Source organism: Oryctolagus cuniculus, chromosome 8 (genome assembly GCF_051225735.1).
Source record: "Oryctolagus cuniculus isolate XC-2025 breed Fujian yellow rabbit chromosome 8, ASM5122573v1, whole genome shotgun sequence".
NCBI lineage: Eukaryota > Metazoa > Chordata > Mammalia > Lagomorpha > Leporidae > Oryctolagus > Oryctolagus cuniculus.
Genome location: NC_142874.1, coordinates 30,757,286 through 30,773,045, shown reverse-complemented (window position 1 = coordinate 30,773,045; position 15,760 = coordinate 30,757,286). Strand labels below are relative to the sequence as shown.

At 45.3% G+C, this 15,760-nt stretch overlaps 1 protein-coding gene and 1 pseudogene across 4 annotated transcripts in view; one reads left to right on the top strand and one right to left on the bottom strand.

The window, feature by feature from the left end:
- The window catches only part of XPO7 (exportin 7), a 96,084-nt gene that overhangs the window by 10,404 nt on the left and 69,920 nt on the right, over positions 1 to 15,760 (top strand). The gene's annotated exons all lie outside the window — the stretch shown is intronic.
- On the bottom strand, positions 8,721 to 11,892 carry LOC138843463 (large ribosomal subunit protein eL27 pseudogene; annotated as a pseudogene). Its single transcript, XR_016211798.1, has one exon. The product of XR_016211798.1 is annotated as a large ribosomal subunit protein eL27 pseudogene (transcript).

The window sequence follows — 15,760 nt, the reverse complement described above, 5'->3', positions numbered from 1 at the left end:
GTGTCTGGTGGCTACCGTGTATCGCACAGTGCCGATATAAAATATTTCTATTATCACATAAATTCCTGTTGTACAGTGCTAACTCTAGAATCGGAAGAACTTCTGAGTGAACCAGAGAGATGAGAAGCAGACATGAACATGGGCCACAGCATTGCTTTCCTGCATGCCAATAAAACTCAGCCGGGTCTGCATCCTCCCAGTGTGTGTAAATACTTGATTTAATACTACTTCTTGTTCACAGAACATAGTCCATGTTCTGTTCTGTTCTTTTCCTAAGTGACGAGAGGAAACAGTTAACTCATGAAAGAAAATCAGAATTTTACAGATAGTGTTTTAGGGATTTAAATAATTAAAAAAAAAGCTTGAGTATATCCTTTCCCAAAGCAGTTTGCAAAAATAAGCCTTCTAAAATTCTGCTGTGTTTGTAACCAGCTTGTGAATGAGAGAATATTGAGCGTGCGGTCTGATGGACTAGCAATCCTGGCTCCTTCAGCTTCCAGCTTTAGGGTGCCACTGACTTTACAGTTCTTCATAATGATAACTTCAGTTTTGAAAATACCCCAAAATATCCTGCGTTAAAGTGGTTAAGTTGGTCTCTTTTAAGATGGAATTTAAAAGCATTTCTTTACCAGAGACTGCTTCATATGATCCTCCTGTTAGGGACAGACCTAACTAATGATTCTGAATAGTGAAGTGGAGGTCAGTAAACACATTACTGAACAGTCCTTCTCTTCTTTGGCAAGCATACTGTGTAATTATTAGGGATTATTTTGTTAACATAGAGGTGTTCTCAGAGCAGTTTGTAAGTTTTTGGTGATTCAACACTTGTTTGAGTGTCTTCCTGCTCTGTCACAGATCAGGTTTGCTGAAGGTAGGCATCTGAGTGCATCGGCTAACACTGCGAGAGTGACGTAGCGGTTCTCGTAATGTTCTTGTGTTAAGTATAAGGAAATATGTAACAAATGAGTATTTTAGAGGTTTTCAGAAAGGTAAGTTTTAAAACAGCTTCTGTCATTTCTGATTTCAAGCATATCTTGTCACGTCTTAAACCCACCTGATGTCTCTGATATGTACCCTAAGTGTGTCATCTGTTTGCTATTTTGAAAAATAATATTGTTTAGAATAGTACTTGGGGGCCAGCGTAGCATTGTGGCGCAGTGGGTTAGGATGCCTCCTGCAGCACCACTGTCCCCTACGACTGCTCGTTTGCGTCCCAGCCTTTCCACCTTGCAGTCCAGCTCCCTGCTAATGGCACTAGGAAAGCAGTGGAAGGTGGCTCAGCATTGAGTGCCTGTCACACACGTGGAAGACCTGGGTGGAGTTTCTGGCTCCTGGTTTTGGCCTGGCCCAGCCACAGTGGGCACAGCCATTTGGAGAGAGAAAAGCAAATGGAAGATACCTTTCTATCGCCATCTCCCTCCCTCTTTAACTCTGCCTTCAAATAAATAAATAAATAAATAAGTTTTTATTTAAAAGTGGGAACAGTGCTTGTGTTATCATCTTGGTGATATGGTGAAATAGAAGCAATGATCAGTACACACTCCTTTCACCGGTTTCTGTTTGTTTACTGTTTATTTGAGGGCCAGGGAGCTCCCATTATCTAGTTAACTCCCCAGCTGCCTGCAGTGCCTAGGGCTGACCTGGGGCCAAGCCGAGGCCAGAGCTGGGAGCCAGTAACTTAGTCCTGGTCTTCCATGGCTGCCTTCATTAGCAGGAAGCTACAGTTAGCTTCAATTAGAAACAGAGCCAGATTTAACCCAGATACCCCCACGTAGGGCACAAGCATTTTGACCACTAAGATAAACACCCTCCCTCAGCTGGTATTATAATGGTGTACTTTCTGTGCTGTCCGTATACCAGATTGCTGGACAGTGGCAACGTGAATATGATGAAGACGCAGTGTCGATGAGGATGTTAATGGCTGGGAATGTATGTCAGTAATGTATAGAATGGCATCGGTGAATGACAGGACCGCCAGGCCTCCCTTGAAGAGTCTGGAAAGGCTTCCTAAGTTGGTGGGTGATTAAGCCAGGTCCAAGAACACCTGCCATTCTTCAGGTCAATAAGCGTGCACCAGGCAAAGAGTGTGCCATAGGAAAATGGAAACCAGGGTCGCTTCTGTATAGGGACTAAAGAGAGGCAAGGTGAGAAATGAGACGGAGGGTGGGAAGGGAGCAGAAGACGAGGAGCCCGTTGTTGTAAGCGGTGGGATGGTGTAGAAAACAGACAAGGAGATGACGCAGTAGTTTGCCTGAGAAATAACTGAGGCCAGTGTGGCACTCTGAGCACCCGTTTGAGTCCCGGCTGCTCCACCTCTGCTGCAGCCCCCTGCTAGTGCACCTCGGGAAGCAGTGGAAGATGGCCCAAGGGCTTGGGTCCCTGCACCCACATGGGAGACCCAGATGAGTTTCAGCCTCTTCGGTTCAGTCTGGCCAGTTCTGGCTGTTGGAGCCATTTGAGGGGTGAACCAGCGGATACAAGCTGGCTCTGAGTGTGGGTGTCTCTGTCTCTGCAACTCTGCCTTTCAAATAAGTAAATAAATACTTAAAAAACAAAACAAAATCCTGAGGCCTGAACTGAAGTAATAGCTGCAGAGATGGACGCTAGGAGGTTGATATTACCCAGGTTATCCCACAGGGCTTGGCTACAGCTGCATGTGTGGAGGGAGGGGCAGGCTTCCACATTCTGGACAGCTGAGTGAACAAGATGTTGAGGAAGAGGGTAGGGTCAGGCTTGTATACGTGGAGTGTAAGCTGCTTATATACTTTTTTTTAAAAAAAGATTTTATTTATTTATTTGAAAGGCAGAGTTACAGAGAGAGGCAGAGAGAAGTCTTCCATCCGCTGGTTCACTCCCTTAATGGCCACAACAGCCAGAGCTGTGCCAGTCCGAAGCCAGGAGCCAGGAGCTTCTTCTGGGTCTCCCACATGGATGCAGGGGCCCAAGAACTTGAGCCATCTTCTAGCTTTCCTAGGCCATAGCAGAGAGCTGGATCAGAAGTGGGGCAGCCAGGACTAGAACTGGCACCCATATGGGATGCTGGCACTGCAGGTGGCGGGCTTACCCGCTACGCCACAGTGCTGGCCCTGCTCATATACATTTGAGTAGAGTTGTCCAGTAGGCAGTTGTTTATCTGTTATCAAGTTGGGTTAGAACCTGTGTTTTCATAGTGAAAACTCATCTCAGTAGTCTTCACATGACGTAAATGGTAAAATGTTGGCTGCTTGCAGTATGTACCTCTTATTTCTTACTAACTTATGGGTAGTGCAAGACGTGAGTGCAGCCCTGATGCTCTGTTGCAGTTTGTTTGCCTGAGCAGCCTCAGATTCTGTTACTGTGGTTCAGAGTAAGATGCTCTGGACACAGCATCGGTATTGGCCTGTGTTTAATATACTGGTAGGCATTCAGTGCAAAAGAGAAGAGGTCATATTCTCAGCAACTGGGAGCAGCCGTGCAGTGTTACCACAGTGAACACTTGTTTCCTGAGGTAACTGAAACAGATTCTGCTTTATCTGTCCTTGTTCTTTTTTGTCTCTCAATCCCATTTTTAACTTTCGAGAAACCAGATTTGTTTTTCTTTATCCTCCATCAACTGTTGTTTCAGGGACATCCAGAAAAAAACTCCTACAGAAGATTCTTCTGACTCCTCTGTTCTGCAGTTTGCCTGGTTTTCCTTATTTGCTGGCTTGGTCAGTCCCTGGAAAGCATTTTTTACAGATCATATAGTAGTACACACTTGAACAGCACACTGATGCTTTATAGAACTGTTAAGGGACAGTTTTAGGATTCCAGAGGAGGAGAGTGTATGGCGCATGCATGCCAAAACCTCTTAAGAAATGTGTACTCAGTACTCTTTGTTACTTTTTTTGTCAGAGGCTAAAGATGGAACTTTGAATTCTTTGCTTCTCTGAATCAAAGTTCAGGGTTCTAAGATTAAGTATTTGTGATTGCTTTCATCTTTTTTCCCTTTAATGTTCTGATTTGAATTTCTTCTTTCTTGTGAGTCTTCTGAAGGAGTACATGTAGTGTTTGGGGTTTTCTCATGGGAAAAAGATAAGGAAAGCTTAGAAGATTTCTTCAGAATTTTTATGCCAGTAAATAGTTGCTGTCCTCTCCCTTTCTGCCTGTGTCTCTTTTATTATTTTTTCCCCAAGTTGTATTTATTACTTGAAAAGCAGAGAGACAGAGATCTGTTATCCACTGGTTCATTCCCCAAGTGCCCACAAGAGCCAAGAGCTGGGAACACCATGCAGGTCTCCCTTGGGGCAGGGACCCAACTACACGGCCATTACCTACTGCCTCGCGTGCTGCCCATTAGCAGGAAGCTGGAACAGGAGTGGAGCTGGGACTTGAACTCCGGCGAAGGCCCAAGTGTTATCTCAACCACTTTGCTGAATTCCTGAGTCCATTCTTCCTTTTTGTTAGGAAGACCAGAGGAGATGCTCAGCCTTAATGTGCTAGCAGCTATTCTCAGAAACTAAAAGCTGTCCATTGTATCTGTGAGATACCGGTATAAAGAAAACATACAAAATGGGTGCATTCAAGGGAAGTTGGGGGTCCTGTGTTTAATATTCACATTGACCTCTGTGAGAGGATCTAGATTGTGTTTCTTTGCATAAGGCAAGAAAGTATTAATTGGCCAGTGGTACACGGTGTAGCGTACTGCCAGGATTGTAGGTGTGTGTCCTCTGAGGTTTTAGGGAACACTTGACATCTTTCTCCTCGTTTTGCTGGCTTTTACAACGTTATTGTTGTCGCTGTGGTTTAATAGATGATGTGTTACAGTTTGGAATTCCTCTAATTTAGGTTTCAAAGCTGTGTAAATCATTAGTTCCCGGTTACATATACAAGTTTGTTTAACACTTAAGTGTTGCTCTGACCCTTGCTTTTAAACAGAGACAGCAAACAGTAGCTTCATGTTTATTTCTTTTTTAATGGGGTATATTAAGAAAGCATTTCTAAGCCAGTTAACATTTCTGTACCAGATCTACAGTTTTTTTTACCCACAGCTAAATATTTAGAATGTTTTATTTATGGATACAGTAATTTACTACATGCCTATGATAACCAAAATAATATTGTTATCAGATTAATGAAGCAGGATTAGTGTGATAGTTTTTAAGCTAGATGAGAAACTTTATTTGTGGACAGTAGCTAGCTGTATACAGCCTTTTTTTTTTTTTTTTTAAAGAAACAATGTAAGCATTTTTCTTTTTCCAACCACTAAAATCCTAATTTTGTTGTGTAGTTAGTGCAATGAAGGACAGTGTACAAGTAAATATAGTTGAAGAGGATTTAGACAAGAATAAGTTTGGATAAGAAAGTAGTTTAATTGTGTATTTCACTTCTATGGAAGATAAAGCAGAGAACAAAATAGACATGGTCCTTGCCCTTTTTTTTTTTTTAAGATTTTATTTATTTGAAAGAGTAACACAGAGAGAGACAGAGAGAATCTTTTATCTGCTGGTTCACTCCCCAAGTGGCCTCAATGGCTAGAGCGGGACCTATCTGAAGCCAGGAGCTTCTTCCAGGTCTCCCATATGGGTGCTGGGACCCAAGCACTTGAGCCATCTTCTACTGCTTTCCCAGGCACATTAGCAGGGAGCTGGATTGGAAGTGGAGCAGTTGGGACTCAAACCAGTGTTCATATAGGATACTGGCACTGCAGGTGGTGGCTTTACGCATTAAGCCACAGCTTCAGCCCTGGAAGTTTTATTTATTCAAATCTGCCTGTTCTTAATTCATGGTGTTTCGCCTTCTTAATACTTTGATTACTACAACATTTATACTCAGGTCTGTTGTCTAGTTTAGATCATGAGCTAAAGTAGGATAGAGGTGTATCTGTCAGATAGACCTTATGTAACCTAGACTGGAAGTGCCCTCTTCCAGGGAGGTCTTGTGTTTTAATTCAGCCTGGTGCAGAAGTGTCATTGGCCCAAAGCCAACTTGAATTTTGGTTTCTGGACCTGAAGTTTCTTAAACTAGAGTTTCAGCCCTTAGTTACAGACAGGTCTCCCATGTGGGTGACAGGGGCCCAAACACTTGGGCCCTCTTCCTCTGCTTTTCCCAGGCCATTAGTAGGGAGATGGATTGAAGTAGAGCAGCTGGGACATGAACCAGTGCCCATACAGGATCCAAGCATTGCAGGTGACGGGTTTACCTGCTATGCCACAGCACAATCCCCTGTAATAGTATTTTTTTCCTCCAGTTTTTTTTTTTTTTTTTTAGAGGCACAGTTACAGAGAGGAGAGGCTAGAGAGAGGTCTTCCATCTGCTGGTTCACTCCCCAGTGGCTGCAATGGCAGGAGCTGGGTCTGTCTGAAACCAAGAGCCAGAACTTCTAGGTCTCCCACATGGGTGCAGGGGGCCCAAGGACTTAGGCCATCTTCCACTGCTTTCCCAGGCCATAATGGAGAGCTGGATAGGAAGTGGGTCAACCAGGACTCAAACTGGCGCCCATAAAACCACTGAAGGTGATGGCTTTACCCGCTACACCACAGTGCCCCCCCCAATAGTCTTAACTCACATACTTGGTGTATATATTTGTTTTCACTGAATAGCTTGGCCTTTTGTATCTTTTTCATATATAGGAATTTGAGAGAAATTGATGTTTTTAGACAGTGCTCATATGGTTTAGTGGAAGGAGTTTTTTTTTTTGTTTTTTTGTTTTTTTTTTTTTAAGATTTCTTCATTTATTTGAAAGCAGAGTTACAGAGAGGAGAGGGAGGGAGAGGCAGATATTATAAGATCTTCCATTTGCTGGTTTACTCCCGAAATGGCTGCAGTGGTCACGGCTGGGCCAGGCTAACGCCAGGAGCCTGGAACTGCATCTGGGTTTCCCACATGATTGGCAGGAGCCAAGCACTCGGGCTGTTCTCTAGTTCTTTCCCAGGTCCATTAGCAGGGAGCTGGACAGAAGGGGAGCAGCCAGGACTTGAACCGGTGCTCAAACAGGATGCCAGCGTTCCAGGCCCCAGCTCAACCCATTGTGCCACACACCAGCCCAGGAGCATTGGGTTTTTTAAACAAGACGTAAAGTTTTTTGTTTAGTTCTGTTCTGTTTCATTGTATTTGAAAGGGAGAGAACTTCCATCCACTGGCTTACTCCCCAAATGCCCCCAGCAGCCAGGGCTGGGCCACACAGTACCCAAAAGCCTGGAATTCTGTTCAGGTCTCATGTGGGTAGCAGGGCCCCAACTGCTTGAGCTATCTGCTGCTTCCCAGGGTGCAGATAATAGCAGAAAGCTCGATTGGAAGTGGAGTAGCTGGGACTTGAACCCAGCACTGCAATATGGAAGTAACTCCATGTCTGTCACAGCAAGATCTAAATTTAATCTATTTAACAGTGATAGGACAAAAATAACTTTTAACAGCACTTTATAAGTTTTGCTAGAAGTAAAATCATATCACATGTGTCAGGTGGTGTCAGGGCCTCTCCTGCCCGTGCAGAGCCAGCCCCCTTGAGGGGTATGGGGCAGCTTGCTCTCATTTCCGCACATCCCCGGGACTCAGTCCACATTTTCAGTAGATGCGTTGTCCAGTCTGTGGAGTAGACCTTTTTCCCTAGCAGTTTTGCTCTCAGTCGCTGTTTGGACTGATTGTGAATAACGCCAGTTCACTTGAGCTCTTACCACAACATCAGGCATTCTGCTACATGCTTTTACACACACCATCTAATTTCAGCCTTCAGATAGCACAATGAGGTATGTGCTATTTTTCTTTTTAGATTTATTTATTTGTGTGTTTGTTTGAAAGAGTCCCTCCGCTGGTTCACTTCCCAAATAGCTGGACCAAGCACTTGGGCCATCTTTCACTACTTTCCCAGGTGCATTAGCAGGGAGCTGGATTGGAAGTAGAGCAGCTGGGATGTGAACCTGTGCCCCTATGGGATGCCGGTGTTGCAGGTGACCACTTAATCTGTTGTGCCACAACGCCGTCCCTATACTATCACTTTAATTTTATAAGTTAGGAAAACCTGAGGCACCCAGTTTCAACACAGTAAGGGATAGAGTAGGAATTCAAATCCAAATCTAAAGTTTTCTAATGATATGACTCTGCTGTATACATTGAAAGATCCAAAAGCCATTAAATTCTTAGACTCATGGTCCATATTTTACTGTTTCTTTGGAAGCAACATGTTGTGTCCCTCTCTTAGAAATTCATGGTGTACATTAGCATACTGAAGACTGTTAGAAGTTCTTTAGTTTAGGGGTAAAAATACCTTTACTTTGTTAAACTTGGCAGTTCCAAAATTGGAATTTCTTTTATTCATATATATATATATATATAATATTTTAAAGATCCCCTGCACCCACATGGGAGACCCAGAAGAAGCTCCTGGTTCCTGGCTTCGGATTGGTGCAGCTCCAGCTGTTGCAGCCAACTGGGGAGTGAACCAATGGATGGAAGACCTCTCTCTATCTCCACTTCTCTCTGTAACTCTTTCAAGTAAAATCAATCATTCTATTTTTAAAAACAAAACAGCACTCTTTTTTTAAAACCTAGCATGATAAGGTCTCAAGTTTTTTCACAACTACCAATTTTCTGGAGTTTTCCACAATACCTAGAGTACTATGGGTAATTTATATAATCATTGGTAGATTATAAATGACTGCCGTAGAACAGATACAAATACCTATTGGTTGAATGAATAAATTGGTCAGTCTGTTTTTTTCTTTCTTTTTTTTTTTTTTTTTTATAAACTTTTTAATGAGTAGAACCAAAACATATCTAAAACCGCAGCTTCTGAAAGAACCACTTGTTCTTGCCGGTCTTGTACCTCTCTTCAAACTTGACCTTAGCCTCTCGTCGGGCCTTGCGTTTAAGAGCGGGGTCCCTGAAGACATCCTTGTTGACAACGGTTTTGTCCAAAGGAATATCCACAAAGTACCTGGTGGGCATGAGGTGATTGTAGTTATAAACTTTCACAAAAGACTTGATCTTCGACCGCTTGGCGATTTTCTTCTTGCCCATGGCGGCTGTCACTTTCCGGGGGTAGCGGTCAATTCCGGCCACCAGAGCGTGGCTGTAGGGGCGGTCCGAGGTGCCATCGTCAATGTTCTTCACGATGACGGCTTTGCGTCCCGAGTAGCGTCCGGCCAGGACCAGCACCACTTTCCCGGGTTTCATGAACTTGCCCATTTCGACGGCAACCACTCAGGCCTACAGCGGAAAGGAAGTGTTTTTTTTTTTTTTTCTTTTTTTAAAGATTTATTTATTTACTTCAAAGTCAGAGTTACACAGAGAGAGGAGACGGAGAGAGAGAGAGGTCTTCATCTGCTGGTTCATTTCCCAGTTGGCCACAACGGCCGGAGCTGCGCTGATCCAGAGCCAGGAGCTTCTTCTGGGTCTCCCACGTGGGTGCTGGGACCCAAGGCCTTGGGCCATCTTCTACTGCTTTCCCAGGCCACAGCGGAGAGCTGGATTGGAAGAGGAGCAGCTAGGTCTTGAATCAGCACCCATATGGGATGCTGGCACTACAGGCGGCAGCTTTATCTGCTACACCACAGTGCCAGCCCCGAAACTGATAACTCTTATTTGGGTTTTTGGGATGTATTTCCAAGACACACTTGAATTCAGTCATTATAAATTATTTGCTTTTTATTGTTTGTTTTTAATTTTCCTTTACTTGCAAGGCAGAGAGATCTTCTTTCTGCTGGATCACTCCCCAGATGCTTGCAACAGCCAAGGTTGAGCCAGGCCAAAGCCAGGAGCGGGGCTCCATCCTGGTCTCCCATGTGGCTGTCAGGTGCTGCTCGTCAAGGGGCAGCAGGTCCGATAGAGCTCCTCAGGGCCAGCCTGGGCGGGATGATGAGTGGCAGAGGAACCACACCAGAGCCGTGAGATCAGTCAACGCCCAGGGGGCAGCGGGTTCTCGACTTTATTGGGAGGGGAAGAGCTTTTATAGACACAGAAAGGGGGCTGTCCAGGGCACAAGGGAACCCAGCCAATCAGCTGAAAGGTAAGGCAGGACACGAGGCGGGCACGCCCTCAAGGGCCAATCACAGCCGAGGACACATACCGTGCACGAATACGGAAGTCTCCAGTCAGGCTAGGTACTGCCCCCGGGGGCCATCTTGGATTGTTGGAAACGCTGAGTCACTGGGATGCGGAAGTGCGGCAAACTCGAGCAAAGGCTTATGGCCTAGTGGAGCCAAGGCTTAGCAACTTTGTTTCCTTTTCTGTTGGAGCCCCCCCCAACCAGTCAGGGGCCTAAGTGCTTGAGCCATCATCATCTGCTGCCTCCCAGGATGCATTAGAAAGGAAGCTAAATTGGGGGCCAGTGTTGTGGTATGGCGTGTAAAGCCACCACCTGTAACGCCGACATCCCGTATGTGCACCACTTCGAGTCCTGGCTGCTTCACTTCCGATTCAGCTCCCGGCTAATAATGCACCTGGGAAAGCAGTAGAGGATGGCCCAAGTGCTTGGGTTCCTGAACCTCCGGGGGAGACCCAGAAGAAGCTCCTGACTTCGGATCGCCATTTGGGGGTAAACCTCCTGATCTCAATTTCTCTCTCTTTCTCTGCATTTCAAATACATAAATAAGTATTTAAAAAAGAGAGTGAGAAAGGAAGCGGAACTGGCAGTACAGGTGCTGGGATGGCAGCAGCGCTGTTGGGGGAGGCCTGTGTCCCAGGCTGCAGCCTGAGCGCCAGCCCCTGGGTTTGCCTTTTCGAACATGTTGACGTGCTGTCTCAGGCGGAAGTGCTTCTGATGCCTCTGCTACCAAGGAGAGTAGAGCTCGTAGTGCTCAGTGCGTGAGAGGAGAGACTTCGGTATTTGCTGGTGGACGGCACAGAAGCTAAGTGTGCTAGAGTTTTCAGACAGTGCTTGTTGTAGTAAGTCCTTGAGGTTCTGAAGCATCTACCTGCTCTCCTCTGTCCCCACTACTGCTCCTGTCCTGCAGTGTCCCTGTCTGTGACAGCTAGCCAGTCTGTAGCACAGGAAAGAGGTTTATTTTTTTTTTCCCAAGGAGACTATTGTAATAGAGATTTAACTCAACTCTATTGAATCAAATGGGGAGAGATTTAAAAAAAATATATTTATTTATAAGTCAGAATTAGAGAGAGAGGTCTTCCATCTGCCTGTTCCATTCCCCAAATGGCCACAATGGCCAGGGCTGGGCCAGGCCAAAGCCAGGAGCCAGGAGCTTCTTCTAGGTCTCCCTTGTGGATGTACTCTCCAAGCACTTGGGCCGTTCTCCACTGCTTTCCCAGGCCATTAGCAAGGAGCTGGATCAGAAGAGGAGCAGCCAGGACTCGAACCGGTGCCCATATGAGATGCCAGCGCTGCAGACAGCAGTTTAACCTGCTGTGCCACAGTGCCAGCCCCTGTAATTCTGCTTTTTGAATTTATTAATTACCACACTGCTCACTGAAGTCACTATAAGTTATTGACTAGTAACTTTGTTTAATTTTAGAAGATCAAGCAGGAAATCAGTACTTGATTCTTGGTGTTTTTGTTCCTCTTTTCTGAAATCAGTGTATATTTGTTATGCAGGTATTATATTCAAATGGATACTCAGTTTTTGCAAGCAGAAACATTATATGTAGGCCGGCACCATGACTCACTAGGCTAATCCTCCGCTTGCAGCACCGGCACCCCGGGTTCTAGTCCTGGTCAGGGTGCCAGATTCTGTCCTAGTTGCTCCTCTTCCAGTCCAGCTCTCTACTGTGGCCCGGGAAGGCAGTGGAGGATGGCCCAAGTGCTTGGGCTCTGCACCCGCATGGGAGACCAGGAGGAAGCACCTGGCTCCTGGCTTCGGATCGGCTCAGCATGCTGGTTATAGCGACCATTTGGGGGGTGAATCAACGGAAGGAAGACCTTTCTCTCTGTCTCTCTCTCTCACTGTCTTAACTCTGCCTGTCAAAAAAAAAAAAAAAAAGAGAAAGAAAGAAATGTTATCTGTGGTTACAAGAGAATCTTCAAAGGTCTTGGGGTAATTTATAAAGAAGATATAATTTGCATTCATTTCCCACTTTTGTTACTAAGGCTTTGGAGAAAAAGGATTTGGATAATGTTTATGAGTATTTCATTCCTGTTTTTCTCACTTTCTTAATATATAGCCCCCTTTTAAAAGGGCAGATGGTGTCTGACAGACTCCTAGAATTGGTTTAAATGATACTGGTTTTCATAAAACACATACTAACAGATAAAAATCAGGTGTAAATTCTGTAGCGTTCTTCCTCTTGTTCAGCTGTGAACTGATTTGTAGATTTAAGACAGCTACGAGCCAAGTACCTTCAGATGAGCAAGGTCCTTGTCTGCAGTACTGAGGGCCACCACACGTCCTGTTCTTTGTTTATAGTGAGGTAAAATGCACTGTGCGTCTGGAAGTGTGTGGGCCAGGTGGCTTCCAGCGCCTTCACAGTGCTGTGCAGCCGTCGGCACTAGCTCCAGAATCTTATTCCCCCAGAAAGAAACCCCATCCCCAGTAGTCACTGTGAGTTCTTGAATTCAGCTTGCCAGGACTGCTGGGTGCCTCATGATGCTGCTGTTCTCTCACGTTTTTCTGTACTCAGGACACCCAGAAACTACTGTAACATAATTTGGCCTTCATTTGTAGAAATGCCTCTTCTACTTATTAAGTTCACCTCTGCTCCTTTTGCGTTAGCCCTCATATTAAAATGTAACTACCTGGCCCTGGTGCACTGTTGCACAGGCACCTGGGCACCAAAATCAAGACGCGATGACTTTTTTCTTTTCTTTTCTTTTTTTTTTTTTTTTTTTTTTATTATTTTTTTGACAGGCAGAGTGGACAGTGAGAGAGAGAGACAGAGAGAAAGGTCTTCCTTTGCCGTTGGTTCACCCTCCAATGGCCGCCGCGGCCGGCGCGCTGCGGCCGGCGCACCACGCTGATCCGATGGCAGGAGCCAGGAGCCAGGTGCTTTTCCTGGTCTCCTATGGGGTGCAGGGCCCAAGCACCTGGGCCATCCTCCACTGCACTCCCTGGCCACAGCAGAGAGCTGGCCTGGAAGAGGGGCAACCGGGACAGAATCCGGCGCCCCGACCGGGACTAGAACCCGGTGTGCCGGCGCCGCTAGGTGGAGGATTAGCCTAGTGAGCCGCGGCGCCGGCTAGACGCGATGACTTTAAGGTGGTCTGCCAGATGATCCAGAATATACCAGTATCATTCTTCGTAATAGAAGAGAAGGTACATGGTTTGAAAGTTCTGATTGGGAGCTCAGGAAGCACTGAGACCCTGTCCTAGGACCCCAGGCTGAGAAACAGTGAGAAGTGGCTGTGGAGGTTTGGGATGTACTTCTTAGTGAGAATGAGGGGCACGGGTGTATTACATCTGTTGTTATACTTCTAAATGTTTAGGATAATTGCACTGCTGCTGGATATTATCTTTTTGGGAAGGTTTTACTCATATCTCATTTTTATGAAAACAAGATTTTATTTACATAATTATTTTCACTGGGAATATGAAAAATGCTCCATTTTAGAAACTGCAAATTGATAATAAAATGTTCTTATTTTCTTCTAATCTCCATTGCTTAAAAACAGGTAGATATAGTTTGCCTATAGAATGTGCCTATTCATGGAAAGCCAAGACACTGTGGCAAAAAGAAGTCCTACATGAAGGATCTCTGAGAGAGACCCCGGTGGAAGGAAGTGGCCATCGAAGAAGGAGGTACTTTCCTCTGAAGGGAGGAGAGAACTTCCACTTTGCCTGTGGCCCTGTCTAAATACTGATGAAGTTTGTGGATTCAGAGGCTTCCATAGCCTAGACAGCTCACGTCAAGAGCCCCGGGTGATCACTGACATCATACATAAAAGTGCTAATTATTAAATTAACAACAGGAGTCACTGTGCACTAACTTCCCATGCAGGACCTCTGTCCTCAAAGAGTTGTGTTATGAGAATTAACTGGAAAACTTGTTCTCAAGCAGTTTTTGTGTGTTCGTGTGCAAATTGTTGAAATCTTTACTTAGTATAGAGGTGGTCTTCTGTGTATAAAGTTAATTGAAAATGAATCTTAGGCCGGCGCCGCGGCTCACTAGGCTAATCCTCCGCCTAGCGGCGCCGGCACACCGGGTTCTAGTCCCGGTCGGGGCGCCGGATTCTGTCCCGGTTGCCCCTCTTCCAGGCCAGCCCTCTGCTGTGGCCAGGGAGTGCAGTGGAGGATGGCCCAGGTGCTTGGGCCCTGCACCCCATGGGAGACCAGGAAAAGCACCTGGATCCTGGCTCCTGCCATCGGATCAGCGCGGTGCGCCGGCCGCAGCGCGCCGGCCGCGCCGGCCATTGGAGGGTGAACCAACGGCAAAGGAAGACCTTTCTCTCTGTCTCTCTCTCTCACTGTCCACTCTGCCTGTCAAAAAAATAAAAAAAATAAAAAAAAAATAAAAAATAAAAAAAAGAAAAGAAAATGAATCTTAATGGAGAATAAGACTGGGAAGGGGAGAGGGAGGAGGAGGAGGGGTAGAAGAGTGGGTGGGGAGGTATGGTGAAAAGAATCACTGTATTCCTAAAGTTGTCCTTGTGAAATTTGTACTCATTAAATAACAGGTTTCCTTGGTGGGGATGGGAGGGAGAGAATGTGCCTGTTGTTTGTAAGGAACTATTTATCTCTGGATTTTTAAAGTTAGAGTGATTACTTTCAGTGACTCTTTTTCTTTTTTAATGCCACAGTTGACTGTGTCAGATTCTTCTACAGTAGTTGTGATGTGAGCTGTCTAAATTTTTATAGATAACTATTTAAACATCTCATTGGTCTGAGATACAACTTTATCAAAACCTTTATACTACCCAAAAAGATCAGAGACTAACTGATAGCGTGGTGGGAGATGAGGGTGAAGAGATCAAGTCATGACATGCTTTATGAGCTGGCTAATGCCGCTTAGTTTTATTCTGAAAACTATACTTCCATCTGCTGGTTACTCCACAACTGGCCGCAATGGCCAGAGCTGGGCTGATCCAAAGCCAGGAGCCAGGAGCTTCTTCCAGGTCTCCCATGCTGGGTGCAGGGGCCCAAGGACTTGGGCCATCTTCCGCTGCTTTCCCAGGCCATAGCAGAGAGCTGAATCAGAAGTAGAGCAGCCAGAACTTGAACCGGCCCTCATATAATAGTTTTTAATCTATTCTGAATCTATCATGTATTTAAGAATTAGTGGAAAAGAAAAAAAAAATTGGGCTGGCGCTGTCGCAAAGCCGGTAAGGCCTCCACGTGCAGCGCCGGCATCCCACATGGGCTCCAGTTCGAGTCCTGGCTGCTCCACTTCCAATCCAGCTCTCTGCTGTGCCCTGAGGAAGCAGTAGAAGATGGCCCAAGTCCTTGGGCCCCTGTACCCATGTGGGAGACCCAGAAGAAGCTCCTGGCTTCGGATTGGCCAGGCTGTGGCCATTGTGGCCATTTGTAGAATGACCCTGCAATGGAAGACTTCTCTCTCTGCCTCTGCTTCTCTCTCGGTGTAACTTTAACTTTCAAATAAATAAGTAAATCTTTAAAAAAAAGAATTAGTGATTAGCCTTTTTCGTAATTGAAATGCCTTTGCTTATGGAGATGGGCCTTTGCAAGTGTAAAGTTAGCACTCAGGGTAACACAGTTAAATAGGTTCCTCATTAGCCAGAACGTGTTGTTTGAAAATTATCAAAGTAGGCAGTCAAGTAAGTTTAGACCATAAGGTTTTAATGATATTTTAAAAGTAATAATAAAAATAATTGAGGAGCAGTTGTTTGCTCTAGAAGTTAAGATGTCAGGGTCCATTAGAGGAGGGACTGGGTTTGATTCCTTTCTCTATCTCTCAGTAAAGCAGC